The sequence below is a fragment of the Vanacampus margaritifer genome, chromosome 1 (assembly GCF_051991255.1).
Source record: "Vanacampus margaritifer isolate UIUO_Vmar chromosome 1, RoL_Vmar_1.0, whole genome shotgun sequence".
Lineage (NCBI taxonomy): Eukaryota > Metazoa > Chordata > Actinopteri > Syngnathiformes > Syngnathidae > Vanacampus > Vanacampus margaritifer.
The window spans coordinates 39899128-39917066 of record NC_135432.1 but is presented as its reverse complement, the minus strand read 5'-3'; the positions used below and the strand labels follow the sequence as shown (position 1 = coordinate 39917066).

The window sequence follows — 17939 nt, the reverse complement described above, 5'->3', positions numbered from 1 at the left end:
ACGCCAAGGACTCTCTCCCCCTCGCCCACCCGGGTCGGCGGCCATCTTGGCCAATTGATTAGGTACGCCCAGGATTCTCGCCACTCTGCTCGCCCAGGGCGGCGGCCATCTTGGCCAATTAATTAGGTACGCCAAGGACTCTCTCCCCCTCAGCCACCCGGGTCGGCGGCCATCTTGGCCAATTGATTAGGTACGCCCAGGATTCTCGCCACTCTGCTCGCCCAGGGCGGCGGCCATCTTGGCCAATTAATTAGGTACGCCAAGGTCTCTCTCCCCCTCGCCCACCCGGGTCGGCGGCCATATTAGCCAATTGATTAGGTACGCCCAGGAATCTCGCCACTCTGCTCGCCCAGGGCGGCGGCCATCTTGGCCAATTGATTAAGTACGCCCAGGATTCTCGCAACTCTGCTCGCCCAGGGCGGCGGCCATTTTGGCCAATTAATTAGGTACACCAATGATTCTCCCCCCTCCGCCCACCCGGGGCGGCGGCCATCTTGGCCAATTGATTAAGTACGCCCAGGATTCTCGCCACTCTGCTCGCCCAGGGCGGCGGCCATTTTGGCCAATTAATTAGGTACACCAATGATTCTCCCCCCTCCGCCCACCCGGGGCGGCGGCCATCTTGGCCAATTGATTAGGTATGCCAAGGATTCTCGCCACACCGCTCGCCCAATGCAGCGGCCATTTTGGCCAATTGATTAGGTAGGCCCAGGATTCTCGCCACTCTGCTCGCCCAGGGCGGCGGCCATCTTGGCCAATTAATTAGGTACGCCCAGGATTCTCGCCACTCTGCTCGCCAAGGGCAGCGGCCATCTTGGCCAATTAATTAGGTACGCCAAGGACTCTCTCCCCCTCGCCCACCCGGGTCGGCGGCCATCTTAGCCAATTGATTAGGTATGCCCAGGAATCTCGCCACTCTGCTCGCCCAGGGCGGCGGCTATTTTGGCCAATTGATTAGGTACACCCAGGATTCTCACCACTCTGCTCGCCCAGGGCGGCGGCCATTTTGGCCAATTGATAAGGTACGCCCAGGATTCTCGCCACTCTGCTCACCCAGGGCGGCGGCCATCTTGGCCAATTAATTAGGTACGCCAAGGACTCTCTCCCCCTCGCCCGCCCGGGTCGGTTGACATCTTAGCCAATTGATTAGGTACGCTCAGGAATTTCGCCACTCTGCTCGCCCAGGGCGGTGGCCATCTTGGCCAATTGATTAGGTACGCCCAGGATTCTCGCCACTCTGCTCGCCCAGGATGGCGGCCATTTTGGCCAATTAATTAGGTACACCAAGGATTCTCTCTCCTCCGCCCACCCGGGGCAGTGGCCATCTTGGCCAATTGATTAGGTACGCCAAGGATTCTCACCACTCTGCTCGCCCAGGGCGGCGGCCATTTTGGCCAATTGATTAGGTATGCCCAGGATTCTCGCCACTCTGCTCGCCCAGGGCGGCGGCCATCTTGGCCAATTAATTAGGTACGCCAAGGACTCTCTCCCCCTCGCGCACCCTGGTCGGCGGCCATCTTGGCCAATTGATTATGTACGCCCAGGATTCTCGCCACTCCGCTCGCCCAGGGCGGCGGCCATCTTGGCCAATTGATTAGGTACGCCCAGGATTCTCGCCACTCTGCTCGCCCAGGGCGGTGGCCATCTTGGCCAATTAATTAGGTACGCCAAGGACTCTCTCCCCCTCGCCCACCTGGGTCGGCGGCCATCTTAGCCAATTGATTAGGTACGCCCAGGAATCTCGCCACTCTGCTCGCCCAGGGCGGCGGCCATTTTGGCCAATTGATTAGGTATGCCCAGGATTCTCGCCACTCTGCTCGCCCAGGGTGGCGGCTATCTTGGCCAATTGATTAGGTACGCCTAGGACTCTCTCCCTCTCGCCCACCCGGGTCGGCGGCCATCTTGGCCAATTGATCAGGTAAGCCAAGGACTCTCTCCCCCTCGCCCACCTGGGTCGGCGGCCATCTTGGCCATTTGACTACTATTAAAATTACTACAACTACAAGCACTACTTATATTAGTACAAGTACTACTTACTACTTCTTACTACTACTACTACTACTTACTACTACTACTACAAGTACTTGCTACTACTATACTACTACTACTATTGCTACAAGTACTACATACATGCGTCTTTCCACCTTGCAAGAGTCAGCAGTCCCATTCAAAATTTCCGCGGGAATTTTTCTAGTTAGTTATTTTAAGTTAGTTATGTAAACATAAAATGTAGTTTCAGTTTTTGTTTTTATTTTATTTTGTCAACTCAATTATTTTTTGAATTTGAGTTTTAGTCTTTTTTGGTTAGTTTTCTTTAACTAAAATAACATTGGTGTTGTTAAGCTTTTGTTGACGAAATTAACAATATCTCGAGCAGCCCTGTGTTCTTATTAAACTATCGTTCAGCTGCTGGTGGGTGTGATTCACATTAAAATACCTAAAAGAGTAATTGATAACCTTCTCTTCTGTCTTTCTTTTTTATTCGGTCGCTAACATCACACCTCTAGGTGCTGAAATATTAAATACTTTGACCACGCCCCCGGCAAAACATGCCCCCTACAACGATGCCCCTCCCCTGTACTCACGCCTTTTCTCTCCATCGTTCTCAGTGTCTCTCAGCCTCTCTCTCACAGAACAATGAGTCGTTGACAATAGTGGGATTACAGCCTACACGCCCACAGCCACGAGTGTCCCGTCCCCCCACTCTACCCTTCTGTCTTTGCCGGTTTGTTCTGCCTCGCGCTATTTCATCCATTTCTTCTCGTCTGCTTCTCAGAGGAATGAAAGAAAGAGCGAGTGTCTGCTGATCCAAGTAAGTGTTTCTCACCTTCTCGCTTTCTCTTTGATTGGCAGATGCCTTCTTAGTTGTGGTAATAGAGGTCAGCTCAGACATGCTGACCAAGTTTTTTCAAGCAGCACAGCAGTGTGTCTTGCGGTTCTGTTGCTGCTTTGTTGCTGCTGCTTGACCTGTACTCTGGTTCATTGTGTTGAGATAATACTGAATCCTGGATTTGATAATAAAGTGTGTGTGAGTGATGATGTGGACGCATCAATGTAGGCTCATCAGTAAAAGTTGTGAGGATGGGCGGATACAAATTAAAAAAAAAATCCCATTCTTGTCTGACATTTTCAAGTTGTAGATACCTGTATATTGCTGTATAATTTTATGGGGCGGCATGGCTCAGTGGTTGAGTGGTCGTCTCCTATCAGTGAGGTTGTCGGATTGATCCTCACCCATTGGTGGCCATGTCAAAGTGTCCTTGAGCAAGACACTGAACCCCAATTTGCTCCCAGTGCACCTGCCAGCGCCTTGCATGGCAGCGCCTTGCAAGGCAGCAGCCGACCACTGGTTTATAAGTGTGTATGGGTGAATCAAGTAAGGCTTAAATTGTAAAGCGCTTTGGGCACCATATGGTGCAGTTAAAGCGCTATAGAAAAAGCCGTCCATTTACCATTTTATATTTTTATTTTACTGACATTAGTATTAGAGTTATTGGCAATTGATAATACTGAAAAGGTAGTAATTGTTTAAAAATAATAATAATTCTGGACTGGACCAAAATGTTTTTACCGTTATATGTCCCAAAGACTGGCGGTTCTAGACAGTTTTACATGGGCTGAAGAGTGGTTGGCAGGATGGTCAGTTGGGAAGATGGTCAGTTGGGTGGGTGGAGGATGTAATCTAATCACCCACCCACCCACACACACACCTCGCCCACACACACGCACTCACGCACACACTTTTTTTTTACCAACAGTGGACTATCAGCCCAGACTGACCAAGAGGTAACCCCTATTTCTGGTCATTTTAATGAAACAAAAATTGAACAGAAAGAAATTATTTTAAGGTTTCTAACCAAAATGAGACTTGAAATGTGACTTTAAATTATTATTATTTTTAAGAAATTGCTAAGAGGGGAGAACTGGATCCTTGAGTGAGGTTTACCTGTCTAACAGGGGGCCACCCTATAAGGCGTGTCTGTACCTATTCACACAGCTGAGTGCTTAATGACTTTCTTTGTTTCTTTCAAGAATGCCTGACTTAACCTAAATGTGATCATTATTTAAACATTTCACCGTGAGAAAAAATATTAAGAACCACATTCATATATATATATATATATATATATATATATATATATATATATATACATAGAGAGAGAGAGAGAGAGAGAGAGAGAGATCTGAAACAAGAAAAAAAGAGGACATGCTCACTGAACATGCATGCTTTAGCGCCATGTATACACACAGCCGTTTTTTTTGCAAACGGGAGATATTTTTCTGTGGCTTGCCCTGTCATCCACACGTCCGCGGGGATTTGTTTCTTTACAGACAAAGGTTTCTAGAAACTCCGGCCAAAGTGAAGATTTCCGTATTTCTCTTCCTCCGCAGTTGCGTGTGTGCGTTAGTAAATGAAGTTTTACGTCGTCCTCTACACACGTCACCTCCAGTCACATACCTCAAGTTGTTAAAAAAGAAGAAAAAAAAGGCGGCGTGGATTCGCTTCCCTCCCAGGGAGACCATGTTTGTATATGTGTGTGTGGTGAGTAAGAGGGGAAAAAGTTGTTAAAAAAAGTGATGCTTTTTAAGATTTTGCATTTATCCTCTGTTTTTCTTTATGCTCTGTTTATGATGTACTCATTGACTGTTTACAAGTATTTTTTTTAATTAATAAAGGATCGAGAGGAGGGGCTGGAGAACTCACCACCAAGTTTACTCTTCCGTGCTCTCATGTCTGTCCTCAGTCAGGTCCGCCTTTCTTGTATATAAGCAATGTGTCACGGGAAGTCCTCCTACAGTCAGATTTTAGACCTTGGTCCACACACAATTAGGCGCACTGTGCGCCTTATAGTCGTGAAAATAAGGAATCTCTCTTTATATATATATCTATATATATATATATATATATATATATATATATATATATATATATATATATATATATATATATCATCATCATCATCATCATTAATTGCCAATTATTTCAAACTAAACTAATCATCAATCCGTCGAGGATGTGTGTGTGTGTGTGTGTGTGTGTGTGTTCGGGGAAATAGTCCAAGAGTTGGGAAGGGAATATGTTTAATAACTGAATGGGCTATGAGTTGCAAGGGCAAAAAAACACGTGGGTGCATCAAATAATTTTGAGCGCCCGTCATCATTAATCACCAATTATTTCAAACTAAACTAATCATCAATCCGTCGAGGTTATTTTAACCGTGCCTCCGTCTCACCTGTTTGGCCATGTCAAGTTTGCAAGCTTAGTCATGATTGGACGTTACCTGATCAACTGTGGATTTAGTATCTTATTTCATATTCCACAAACACAATATTCATCAGAATACCGTGTTTAAGCCAGGGGGCTGAAAATAACATATAATGCCCCATTTTGCGCTAGAGGACGCATTGTGATCTTTGAGGGCATGTTAACGCTCCGACACGCACTTGGCCGTGCATTACTGGCACTCATTAGGTGCGTTTCCATTACTGTTTTTCGCAAAAAATAAAAGCGATATTGTACTATTTTGATAAAGTACAATTTCGACTTGCCGGTGTTCCCATTGAAGCGTTTCGCTTCTGAGGCGCAATTCTCGTAATGTCCCGTGTCGCGGGATCTTGCAATTTCGTAGGAAGTGCTCATAATGTTTACGGAAGACAGACACCGAAAGTTATTAATATTACTTTAAAAACATCTCCCTCCCCTTATCCGGCAGGTTCGGACATTTGGTGTTGGTGTTGTGTGTGTGCGCGCTGACAGTAAATAATTATCTCTTAATTGGTCCTTAATTTTCTACAGCACTTGTATTTAGTTTTGTATGTTAGTCAAAGTTTAGTGGGAAACTTGTTTTGGAGTGCTGTGCAGCCGCAGCGCTCTTGACAAGGCTGAGCTTGTGTTGTGTCAGTCTCTCACACTTGCTGCCAAGTTCATTTTTATTTAGCTGGTAAAAGCACGACACATGCACAGCTGAACAAACTACAAATCAATATAAATTATACCCCCCCCGCAGTCCATAAAAATATAAATATTGCAAATTAAGCTTTACACACAACTTAACACCCGTTAGGTAGTAAAAATTAAATAAAACATTGAAAACAAAAAACAATAGAAAAATAAATCTGTGTTGCTATGACAACTCTTGCTCATTCACATAATACTTCATTATTTCCTACTGTATATGCTGTATTCAGCAGCATGTTCTCGAGTTTATAAACAACTTGTTCTGTAAATAGTTTCTTTACTATTGTGATCAAAAACTATTCATTTTAGACTGTTCTGTAAATATTAACTTAAAAAGATTCCTAAGATCATTACTGGACTGTTAGCTCAGTAAGATAGACGTTAGTCTTTCGACCAGACGATCCAGGTTCGAGGCTCAGTTTTGTATTTTCTCGCTATTTAACTTGGCCGATAGAGTTTGCTAAACTACAATATATAACACTTGGTCGTATTTTGGTGCATGGTAAAACAACCAATATGGTCGTTATTGTTGGAAGACTTGTTGGTCAATCCGTCACTGACGGATGCCCATTTTGCTAACAAATGACAAAAAAAAGATGGATGTTTGGTGTGGAGAGTGGGTGGAGTAGGTAGTGCAGAAGAAAAAGATGATTTTCCAGAATTGTTGATTATTTACTGATTTCTCTAAAACAAACTGGTAACATTTTAAACGCATTCTAATTTAATTATTCTGTTTAAAAAAAAATACAGTTTTTGAATGGAACATGGGCCATCTTTGCAAAATGGTCCTTTTAACATGTTAATTATTTGCTAAATTAGTAAATTTGATGCATGTTATGTTTGTTATATATCAGTTTGTGAGTGATATTGGATAGTTGAGCTAATAGGTTTGAGGTGGGAGTTTTTGTATGTCAGCAAACACAAAGTAGAATATGACACGCACACACTACACACACATGCGTGTGACACGCACAGACACACATACACACATATGCTTGCCATCTCTTTGAAGAAGTGTGGGGATCTCAGCGAAAGACATGCATTATGTGTGTGTTTTTTTGTGTGTGAGTGCCTGAGGTAAGGCACCATCTAATATCACTTGGACTTGCATTTAAATAGAGAACGAAGGAGAAGGAGGCAAGAACCCTGGAGAGTAATGGAATCCAGGAAAAGGAAGGAGGTTTATGTTGGGGGGTGTTCGGATGGTTTGGGGCTGTGGAGGTGGGGTGGGGCGGTGTGCGGTTGACTGGGAACAAAAGAATACTGATGTTGAAACAAAAACGCACAGTTAAAGTAAACTGCTGAAGACTTGAATATTACAAACAGGCAGGCAATGTTCACCCAGAGTATCCTGCTCACTGTTGTCATGGTTACCCGCACTGGGATGCGCATCTGCGCTCCCGTGGAAGTGATCAAAAGCAGCAGATACAGAGCGGCCAATCAGAGCATTGTGGTTACTAGCAGACCTCCCACAAGTTTTTATTTCAGGACCAGGTCTGGATCCAGTTCTTTTCTGTTTCTGGGGCCAGGTTCTGATCATGGGGATACCTCAAGGGAGTCCTTATTTGGTGCTTGAGGAAGTCCTTGTTGGCCATTGTAGGGAGGTTCTTGGAGAGGAAATCTGCAGAGAGTTCTTGTGGGTTCTTCAAAACAGACCACATTGTGTTGAATAAACTGCACTGAGTGTGTGCGTGTGTGCCTCTTTCGAGCTCCTCAGTTACAGCTTTCAAAAGTGAATCACGTTATTTTTAATTTCATCAGCACAAGTACAATTTATATCATACATTCATGTACATTCAACCACTGTAAAGCACTCTCTCACATGCGCAGACATACTATGCTTTTCTCTTTGCCTTCCAACTTTGTCTTGTTTATTCCTGACAACCTTCAAGTCTTCTTTCTGTTCTATGAATTATTGATGAGTTTCTTTGCATGAGAAGGAGCAACTTATCATACTGTGTGTGTGTGTGTGCGCGTGTGTGTGTGTTTGTGTGTGAGTGCGTGCGTGTGCACGCGAACAAGCATTGAGAGCCGCCATGGAAATGTGAATATGGTCTATGGTGTTTGTGTAAGGCCTGCCTGAGGGCCCAGCATTTCCCAGCATGCATTTGGGGAAGTTCACTAGCAAGTGCTCGTTCAAAACAGCCGGAGTGTGGGGTGGGAGGTGTTGAGTATGGACGGGTAGTTGCGGCGGGGGCTAGTTTGTGAAGATGCGTGGATTCATGTAATGAATTGGGGGTTTTCAGCAGAGGAAAAGTACCTTGCCTTTTTTTATTTACAACATGCACTTAAAGGACGTCATTGGCGTAATGTCAGCGCCACCTACTGGCTGAAATCTGCAGTTTACTTGACCGCGCCCAAAAATTCATGTTTTAGTTACAAGCTTGTAGCTGTGCCCGGCCAGGCCCCATGGGTGCAGGACCAGATTTTCGCCTTCGAGCCTCACTTCCAGGCCTGGCTGAATGCATATAGAAGTTATTGCTATTGTTTATAGTCAACTCCAGTCTGCAGTTGAGCTCTTCCACAAGATTGCAGTACAATATAAAATGTAAAATAGATAAGTCAAGTCAAATTAATTTATAGCCTTGGCTGCTTGCCTGGTTGGGTGGGCCTGTTGGTGGCGTCAGGGAACTGATTTACCAATTCCAAATGATTGGTACTAGCTGCAACTTACAGACAGACATTACTCAAGATGAACTGAGCGAGGAGTGTGCAGACTTAAGTCAGGGATTGATAACTATATGAATCAGTGACTATCATAATCAATGTATACAGTATGACTGATGCGTATAGTAAGAATCAATGTGGACGGGTTACTAATAAGCCAAGGCTTCTACCCGTCAGCCCTTCTTTCGGATGTCAATGTTGCAAATGATATTATGTGATCGATGTAACCTGTAATAATGTGTCCGAAAGGAAACAAATGAATGAAACGAAACAAACAAACAAACTTAAATAAGACTATTATATTTATATATTATCCACCATCTAATTTACTTGGCAGCAGTTGAAGAAGGGGAGTATCAGTGCTTGTTTTTGTCCACTTACAGTGACTGACACAGTAATGAGGTAATGCCCACCTTTGGAGGTCGTTCTTAAAATAGCTGTGACGACAAAAGGCGGGTAAAATAAAATGGCAGACCGACGATGACAGGTTGGTTCGACTTGAATAAAACGGCGAACTTACGATGACGGAAGGGGGCGTTAGACGCCTACGAATGACGGACCATTAAAAATATTTTTGGTGCATTTATAATAGCTAGCATGTTGTAGCAGGCAGCTAGCAGGGCTAACGCTGAGAAAGCAGACGATAAACATACATGCAATCGATTGGTTCTGGATTCTTTTTTCTTTTCTTTTTTTTTATTAATTAAAAAAACACTTATACTTCTGTTCCTCACAGTATGGGTGTCAAAATCAATCTTAATTTGGAAGACTAATTATATATATATATATATATATATATATATATATATAAACCTCAGCTAACTTAATGACTTACTATAAAACTGTCAATGGAGTAAAAGATACAGCCATATTGTATTACGTAAAGATGTTTGTTCACTTTTATATTATTTAACATAAAAAATACATTGAAAGTTTAAAACAAATGTAAAATATGTGATTAGTTTGTGACTTATCACAAGTTCATTATGAGAATCATGGGAATAAATAAGATTTAAAAAAAAAAAATTATCAACTGACAGCCCTAGTTTTGAGGTTTTAATATAAACATGAATCCTTACTTGAAAACCTTGTTCTGATGGATGTCAAGCTGGACCTGGGTTTCCTGTTGCTTCTGCTTAGGCTGGCATAAAAAAAACTAAAAGAAATAATTTAAAGAATAGTTAATACTTGACATAATACGTGATGAACTGGTGAGTGGTGAAATGTTTTCATATAAACTAAATGATGGACTAACTCATTATAGCCATAGGTACGTGACAAAGAAACCTTTTTTTTTTTTAATCAGCAAGGTCATTAATGTCACTGAAAATAGCTTTAAAAGGAAGCACACTGTTTAAATATTGCCAATATGTTAAGATTTAAAGACGTTAGGCCATTTTGAAGACTTCAGAAAGTGGGCGAATTGAGTCCTTTAGTTTCAAACTCAAAACAATACAATAACCTGTGACTATTAACATTAAGAAAACCTAAGCCGACAATCTCCCCTGCGTCTACAGATCAAATTAACTAACTTAGCAACTTTGTTTGCATGTCTTCAAATACTTCAAAATTAGGTGAGAGATAAAGCAAGCTAGCTTTCAACACTTTTTGGGTGGTGAAAGGAGTTATAGGGCTTGCCAACAAACATAGAAAAATACTGCATGAAAATCATCAAGTAGAAAACGAAGCAAGAAGGGGAAATTCCACAATAAGTCATATCTAAAAATAGGTGCAGATAACATTTTTTTAAACAGCATTTTCTCAGAGAAGCTCAGAAAAACGTTGTGTAACAAAATCACTCCGAAAGGCCGTCAATAGTGATGGAGGAAACAAGTCAATTGTCGCATTACTAGTGATGGCAGTGCGACACTGAAGCTTCGATACAAGCTTCAAACCCTGAACTACAATTCCATAGAACCACTGCTTCAAAGCTTCTTTTGGTGCGGAAAAAATCACGTGACATATGACGTTCGAAGCAGCGACTGATTCGTTGTCCGAATGAATCACATGCCTGGTTCGCGGTCCAATCACGTGATTCTCGATTCTGACAGGTGACAGGTTGAAACAGTTTTAAATTTGAGCGTCAACCCTTTATAACCGCTCTAAACAATGTACTATTCGTGGGTTGTCGGTGTGTTGTTGGTGCTGTTGAATTGTCATTGCCTTGCGTTGTTACATTTGGTCATTCATGGAGCCAGCCAGGAAGAGAGGTCGTTCTGAAATGTGGGAACACTTCAATCTGATCACTCCTGATAAGGTAGGTGTGCTGGCTGTTTAAAGTTATGTATATAGATCAGAATCAGAAAAAAACTTTTATTATCCCCGGGGGACAATTATTTATTGATTAATTTTTTCGAAGGGCATTTTTTTTCGAGGCGCAAATTAAATAAAAAACGCTTCACAAAAGCTTCATTTGCCCATCACTACGCATTACGAAGATCTAGAAATTATTATTCAAACTGATTAACTTACACTTCGCAGTTCCTCAGGTAGCCCTTAAGGCCCCTGATGGCCTCGGTGACTTGCGGGTTACCAAAACTCTCCTCCGTCCCCGAGGCTCTTCCAGCACAAAGTTACCATCAAATGTCATACTGGTGTCAGTTTTTCTCTGTGCAAGCTCTTTCGTCTTCTATTAAGACTTCTATTAGTCTTCTATTCTTCTTCGGCGGCGGGCTAGTGGCAGCTTCTTCTTCGTCTTCATTGTCTTTTCTTCTAGTTTAGTGGCTGATTTACAGCTCTTTGATCCATAGACCGCCACCTACTGTACAGGCAGCACAAAGCGGTTCCATATTGACCAATTGCACCGACGTCACGTGATCACGTGACTGCCCTATGACAAAGGAAGGAAATGATTGTTGAATGAAAGTGGACGTGACCCGGAGCGATTTAGTGACTTAGCAACCATTATTTTACAAATTAAAAGTTATTATTGCCCATAAGAGCCATGGAATCTACTACTTCAACCAAAGTTTGCCTGTCAGTCGAAGTTGCACATTTAGTCGGTACTCATAGAGTGCGATATTTACACACGATATTTTTCTCCTTACACCGGCCGGGGCTGAGTCAAAAGCTTGTCGCTGGCTGAGTCTCTGGGACGAGATGCTACGCTCACACCGGGGGACAATATACCTCGTAATGTAAAGGTAAAACTGGTTTATCATGCTAACTGACTTATTTTTACACAGTCCGTTCTATATTGAAACGCTGTGATGATGTTATGTTACTATGTTTACTAGCATGAAACAAATCGTAGTGGCACACTATGCAGTAATTTCATGAATATAACTCCGGCTCCAGAGTAAAAAAAATCCAAGGACAAAGACGAAATCCCCCATTATTAAACAGTCAAATGCACTTAATAGTTTTAAAGAAGGTGCAATTTAAAACTAAGATGTGTGTTCGTGCAGTTGGAGTGGACGCTAACTATCTGGCTTGTTAATGTGATTTGAAACACGCAATTCGACACCTCTGTTACAATTTTTATTAGAGTGTATGTTTACTAGTAAAATTGATGAACATTTATCTAAAAATTACAACATTTATCTACTAATCTCGCAAAAAATCATCGCTGCAAATCCGTGAATACTTTTGGGCTGCCAGTCCTTTCTGGTCATTGCTGCTATCAATCGACGTCATTCCTCTTTATTAGTAGTGTAGCGATAATTGATGCTGTCTTCTGGACGAATTAGTAATTTGATCAGCGCTTAAGGAAGTCGTAATTCCCTCAATCGCCTATAGGGGCACCACGTTCTGTTTACTTTCAGTTTGGAGAAACAACAACGAATAAAATCCAAATTCTTGTTTATTTATTCATAATCTGAAGTCGCCACATTCAATGTTTGTGGTTCTTCGTATTACTAAAATAATTACTAATCCACTTGGACACAAGCACGATTGAGACTGAACTAGATTAAAAAAAAAACATTAATCACTACTGTTACACATACAGAATCAAAATACTGCCTACCTAACTATCACACGATGGAAAGAAAAGTGATAAGAATAAAACTAATAGAAATAAGAAAGGAACAATTTAACGAGGTAGAAAGGGAAGGTTTGACTTGCCAGACCCCGTTCTACAACTTTCATAACCTGGAATGTGAAGGGACTTAATAATTTAATTAAATGTAAAAGAGTCTTTGCACATTTACAGACATTCAACTCGGATATCGTTTTTTAATTTTTTTTTTACAGGAGACGATTTGCGCTTTACTGATTGCAGTAAATTGCCACATAATTGTTTCTCTCAGGTCTATCATTCAGGATTTGATTCAAAAGCCAGCGGAGTTGCAATCTTAGTGAAAAAGAACGTTGCTATTGTTTGCTCAACCACAACCTATAATGTTAATGGCCGTTTTGTTATAATCACGGGCACATTATTTAATATTGTGGTCACTTTAGTCTGCTTCTATGCTCCGAATTTGCACAACCCTCAATTTTTTGAAAGGTTGTTATCTATGTTACCCGACTTAGGCACACACCATTTAATCATGGGAGGGGACTTAAATTTGGTGTTAGACGCAAATCTTCACAGGTCAAGGATATGACAATCCACAGTAATTTCTAAATGTGCCTCTGTACTTCGCTCTTTCCTCCAGAGTCTCTGAACCGCTGCGTGTGATTGAACCCTCTGTTAAACGTTACTCTCTTTTTTTCTCCGGTGCATTGCTCCTACTCAAGAATTGATTATTTTTTGTGACTGATTGGGCTGGATAATAAGTGTAATCATGCATCTTTGAAGGGTCGACTAAAGAACTATCCTCCAGTGGGCTCTCTCACGCTGTTCCTCAAATTCCAGACGTGGCTTTTTTGTAGGTCTTTGCATTGGTGTTGAGGACAAACACGAATGGTCTGTTAGATGTTCCAACACCAAAATCCTTACACGATACAGTTGCCTGCACCCCTGCAATAACAATTGATAAACACATACATTTGAGCATAGCAAAAAAAGAAAAGAAAAAAGAAAAGAAATTCCTTTGTGATGTGAACATTCTAAAGGTGGGCAGGCGTTACGCCAGCCTTCACTTCTGATGTGAGACTGCAGTGTTCTGAAAGACAGCTGAGTCCCTATACTACGTGTGGGTAATATATCCATCTGGCAGGTAACACTCCGTGAGATTGGGTGGATATTGGCCTATTGAACCACTGCTACCTGAATGCGGGATTCCGGAACAATGGGTTGATGAGCAGATGATTGGACTGACTGACATGTGCTGGCCTGTAACACAAACAAAACAAACAAACAAAAATTAAATAAAAAATTAAATATATTAGCAACAAATTAGGGCTGGGCAATAAATCTAAATAATTTGTCCATTTAAAGTACCACGATGTGAAAATTAGCGAAATCGTGAAATCGAGGTGCATATAAATAAATACACACCATCTCCCCTTAGCGGCTCAGGTCCGCTTGCGCTCATTGTTTTGGGGTCCTTTGGTGGCTGGCCTGTTTGCTGATCACGCCACGCTACTATATCAAAGCTGCTATTTGATGTCATCAGAAGGCGCACAAGACCCCAATACAGTCTTGCAGGCAAATCACACATTCACCGCATGTTTGCTACTTCAGCTAAAGGCACACTGCCTAAATGCACACATTATGTCTGGTGCTGAAGACAAAGACTTGATACCAAGAAAAGGGACTCATGTTACGTCTATTGTATGGAAGTGGTTTGGGTTTTACAAGAGCGACGTAGAGCAAACTACAAACATGTACAAGGTTTGCCGAACAGCTGTTAAAACAAAGAGTAGCAGCACAACTAACCTCTTCCAGCACTTGCGCCAAGGGCATCCGAAAGAATGGGTGGAATGCTCGCATCTTCGGGTGTGCAGCGTGGCTAGCGTTAGCAAGGATAAGTGCAAGTACACCGTGAAACAACACACTTTAGCCACCTCTTTTTCTAGGGTGGTGCCTTACGAGATAAGTGGAAGCAGATGACTCATGCTGTAGCTGTACATACTGTATTGACCTTTTGCACATGACGTCACAGCCCTCATGGGAACGCCTCCTACGGGGGGCTGGACGGCAAGAGAGCCACTTGCCTGTATTGTAACCATTGAATCTCGTACAGTGTAAAGTCCTTTATCTAATCGATTATCTTATAAAATGGTCATATCTTGCTGCGCCGTCGGTTGTACAGACAGACAAAGGAGTAAACCAAATGTTGCTTTTTATCGCATACCTACTAATGAAGACAAAATACGTCGATTGATAGCAGCAATCACCAGAAAGGACTGGCAGCCCACAAAGTGTTCACGGATTTGCAGCGATCATTTTTTGCGAGGTTAGTAGATAAATGTTGAAATTTGTAGATAAATGTTCATAAATTTTACTAGTAAACGTACACTCTAACAAAAATTGTAACAGAGGTGTTGAATTGCGTGTTTCAAATCACATTAACGAGCCAGATAGTTAGCGTCCACTCCAACTGTAGAAACACACAGCTTAGTTTTAAAATGTACCTTTTTCAAAACTATACTAAGTGCATTTGACTGTTTAATAATGGAGGATTTTGTCTTTGTGCTTGGAGTTTTTCACTCTGAAGCCGGAGTTGTATTTATGAAATTACTTCATAGCTTGCCACTACGATAGTCATTTGTTCCATGCTAGTAAACATAGTAACATAACATCATCACAGCGTTTCAATATAGAACGGACTAAGTAAAAATAAGTAAGTTAGCATGATAAACAAGTTTTACCTTTGCATGATGAGGTATATTGTCCCCCGGTGTGAGCGTAGCATCTCGTCCCAGAGACTCAGCCAGTGACAAGCTTTTGAATCAGCCCCGGTGTAAAGAAAAGAGACGGCATTGACTACATAATGATATAGGTCGTGCGCTGTGAATTCGGCTAAGTTGGCGATTTGATTAACTTGGTAAAAACAGAAGGTAAGGGGCTGTTTTCAAACTAGCGATCTCCAAGGTAAGTAAATATCGCGACTAAATGTGCAACTTCGACTGACAGGCAAACTTCGGTTGATATAGTAGATTCCATAGTTCTATAGGCAATAATATATTTTAATTTGTAAAATAGCAGTCACTAACTTCCATTCAACAATCATTTCCTTCCACCGTCCGTCATAGGGCAGTCACGTGAGCATGTGACGTCGGTGCAAATAGTCAATAGGAATGGATATGGTACCTATTGAAGGTATTATTTGATTACTATATTAAGTGTAATCTTTGCGTGTTCAAAAATAATTGAAAAATGAGATCTGATGAAGAAGCTTCTTTTGCAAAAGATTTATTTTAGGAGCTCCTAAAAGACACAAGACATGCTTACATTCAAAGGTGATGTTAAGCCTCGAGTGTGTCCATATGAAAAACACACAGTCGCTTTATAGATGAAAAAAGCATACTCCTCCTCTGAGGCTGGACAAAGGGTTAGCAATTATAATAGACAGACAAGTGATTTATTGACATGTTTACTCCAGTTTCGTCCAAAGCCGGAAATATATGATTAGACCATGCGACCTAGACTCCCTCAGACCCACAGTGTTATCAACTTGAGAACTTGAGAACATGCCTCCCATGTGCATTCCTATCTCACCAGCTGGAAGGGAGTGAAAAGTGTTATTCATTACACTACAGTTATATGTCCAATATATTTCACACAAACATTATCACAGTTATATGGCATCTATATACTATAAGTAAATTCATAAACAGTAAAAATATGCATAGAAAATGTTAAATGTCTTCACTATTTACACAGTAGAGAAGCCTGGCTTTTTCCACATGCTAAACAATAGCGGAGGCAGTGGTTGCCATGGGTGGCCACGGTCCTGGATCCTGGATATTCAACAATATTGCCAATGCCTACTAAATTGATATCTCAGCTCCTAAAGCAGATAGAACCATAATTCCCAAAACATTGCAAAGCTTACACATGTGGCTTTCACACAAACCTACATTCATTATTATAAACCTTCAATAAATAAATCAACAAACGACTGTCTCATCTGCGGGTGTGTTTTTAGACATGGTTGTCATGTTGCCTATGTGAATGTCAGCCTATGTTAGTGCTATGTTATGAAAAGGCATACTATAGTAATTTACTAGTTTTTGTTATTTATTTGTATGTTTAATGTTCAGTGTTTTGAACAAATACATGTATGTAAAATTTGACACAAAAATAATAAATTTGATGTATCAATCTTGTACAGTAGGAACAAGCTGATATTTTAAAAGGACACAATAAAACAATTAATAAATAAGAACTACAGAAAACAATATAATAAAAACAAACCAAGGGTTCTTTTTAACCTTTATTTCTTGTAAAAAAAAAAAAAAGGTCCATTCAGATATTATGATTGTATTCAATTATGAAATCAAATACACTTGTAAAAAGCTGTAACAATATCAAATAACATGAAACAATGTGATCATCAAAAAGACATTTATTAATGTGTGAACTTTGACATCCAACAAGATACCAAACAGGCAAAGAATTCCTGCATCAAATTAAGTTCAGAGTCTTGAGTCCTGTTTACTAACACAAAAATAACTATAGATAATAGATTTTACCACAGGAAAAACAACAGGAAAAAATACATCTTTTAGTGAGATAAGGCATCAACATAGTTTTTTTTATTTTTAATACTTAGTCATGAATTTCACTGTTCGGTTTCCCTTCTCATTGTGTACAGGGTCAGTAACTGACATTTGCCTTATTGCCACCAAGTGGCAGAAAGCTCTATTATAACTAGGCAACTCATTGACAATTGTAACAGCTTCAATGCATTGAATTCATAACATCATTTTATGCAGCCCACTCGTCGGCCCTCGCAGCCCAAGGTCGGCATGCGAACGGTATGGCTGCATGGTTAAGAACCACTTATTTAGACATTTCAGGTATGAACTTATGGCCACCCCTATATGAGTCATGGTTTCACCCTGCCTACCCCAATGATTTTTTTTGGGCTACGCCCCTGATGCTAAAAGTAAGGGATCCGAAATACCAGCCACCGAGCCGTAAATATTTTGCGGAGGTTGCACTACCAAGACTGTACAACAAAACTCGATAAGACAGGCTAGTTTTTGTTGCAAGGAATTTAAGAGTTTAATTACAACCAATCAAAGGTGGTGCTGATTATTATAAGCTATTGTTCTTGTTCTAGTTTTGTTGTATAGAGATTTTATTGTGAGTTGTATTTTTGCACATGTGCACATTTGAGTCACGGAGATAAGGAAGGAAAGGTGATGCGTGGGAAAAAACAATTTGGTGTTTTTAGTATGTGGTGTGATCTGTTTTCCGACTGAGGACCATGGTCTCGGATTCGGAGGTGCTGATCTTCATCCCAACCGCTTCACA

At 41.3% G+C, this 17939-nt stretch overlaps 1 protein-coding gene and 1 long non-coding RNA gene across 3 annotated transcripts in view; one reads left to right on the top strand and one right to left on the bottom strand.

The window, feature by feature from the left end:
• Nucleotides 1–11308, bottom strand: part of LOC144040761 (uncharacterized) — a 28074-nt gene extending 16766 nt beyond the window's left edge. Inside the window, exons 1-2 of the long non-coding RNA XR_013289844.1 lie at nucleotides 11099–11308; nucleotides 9706–9782 (exon numbers count right to left, since the gene is read on the bottom strand). This is a non-coding gene — a long non-coding RNA (uncharacterized LOC144040761). The remainder of the gene's footprint in view (nucleotides 1–9705; nucleotides 9783–11098) is intronic.
• Nucleotides 2666–17939, top strand: part of plxnb3 (plexin B3) — a 133878-nt gene continuing 118604 nt past the window's right edge. For both annotated transcript variants that reach the window (XM_077555188.1, XM_077555179.1), the window contains exon 1: nucleotides 2666–2812. The gene's annotated coding sequence lies outside the window, so the exon portion shown is untranslated. The remainder of the gene's footprint in view (nucleotides 2813–17939) is intronic.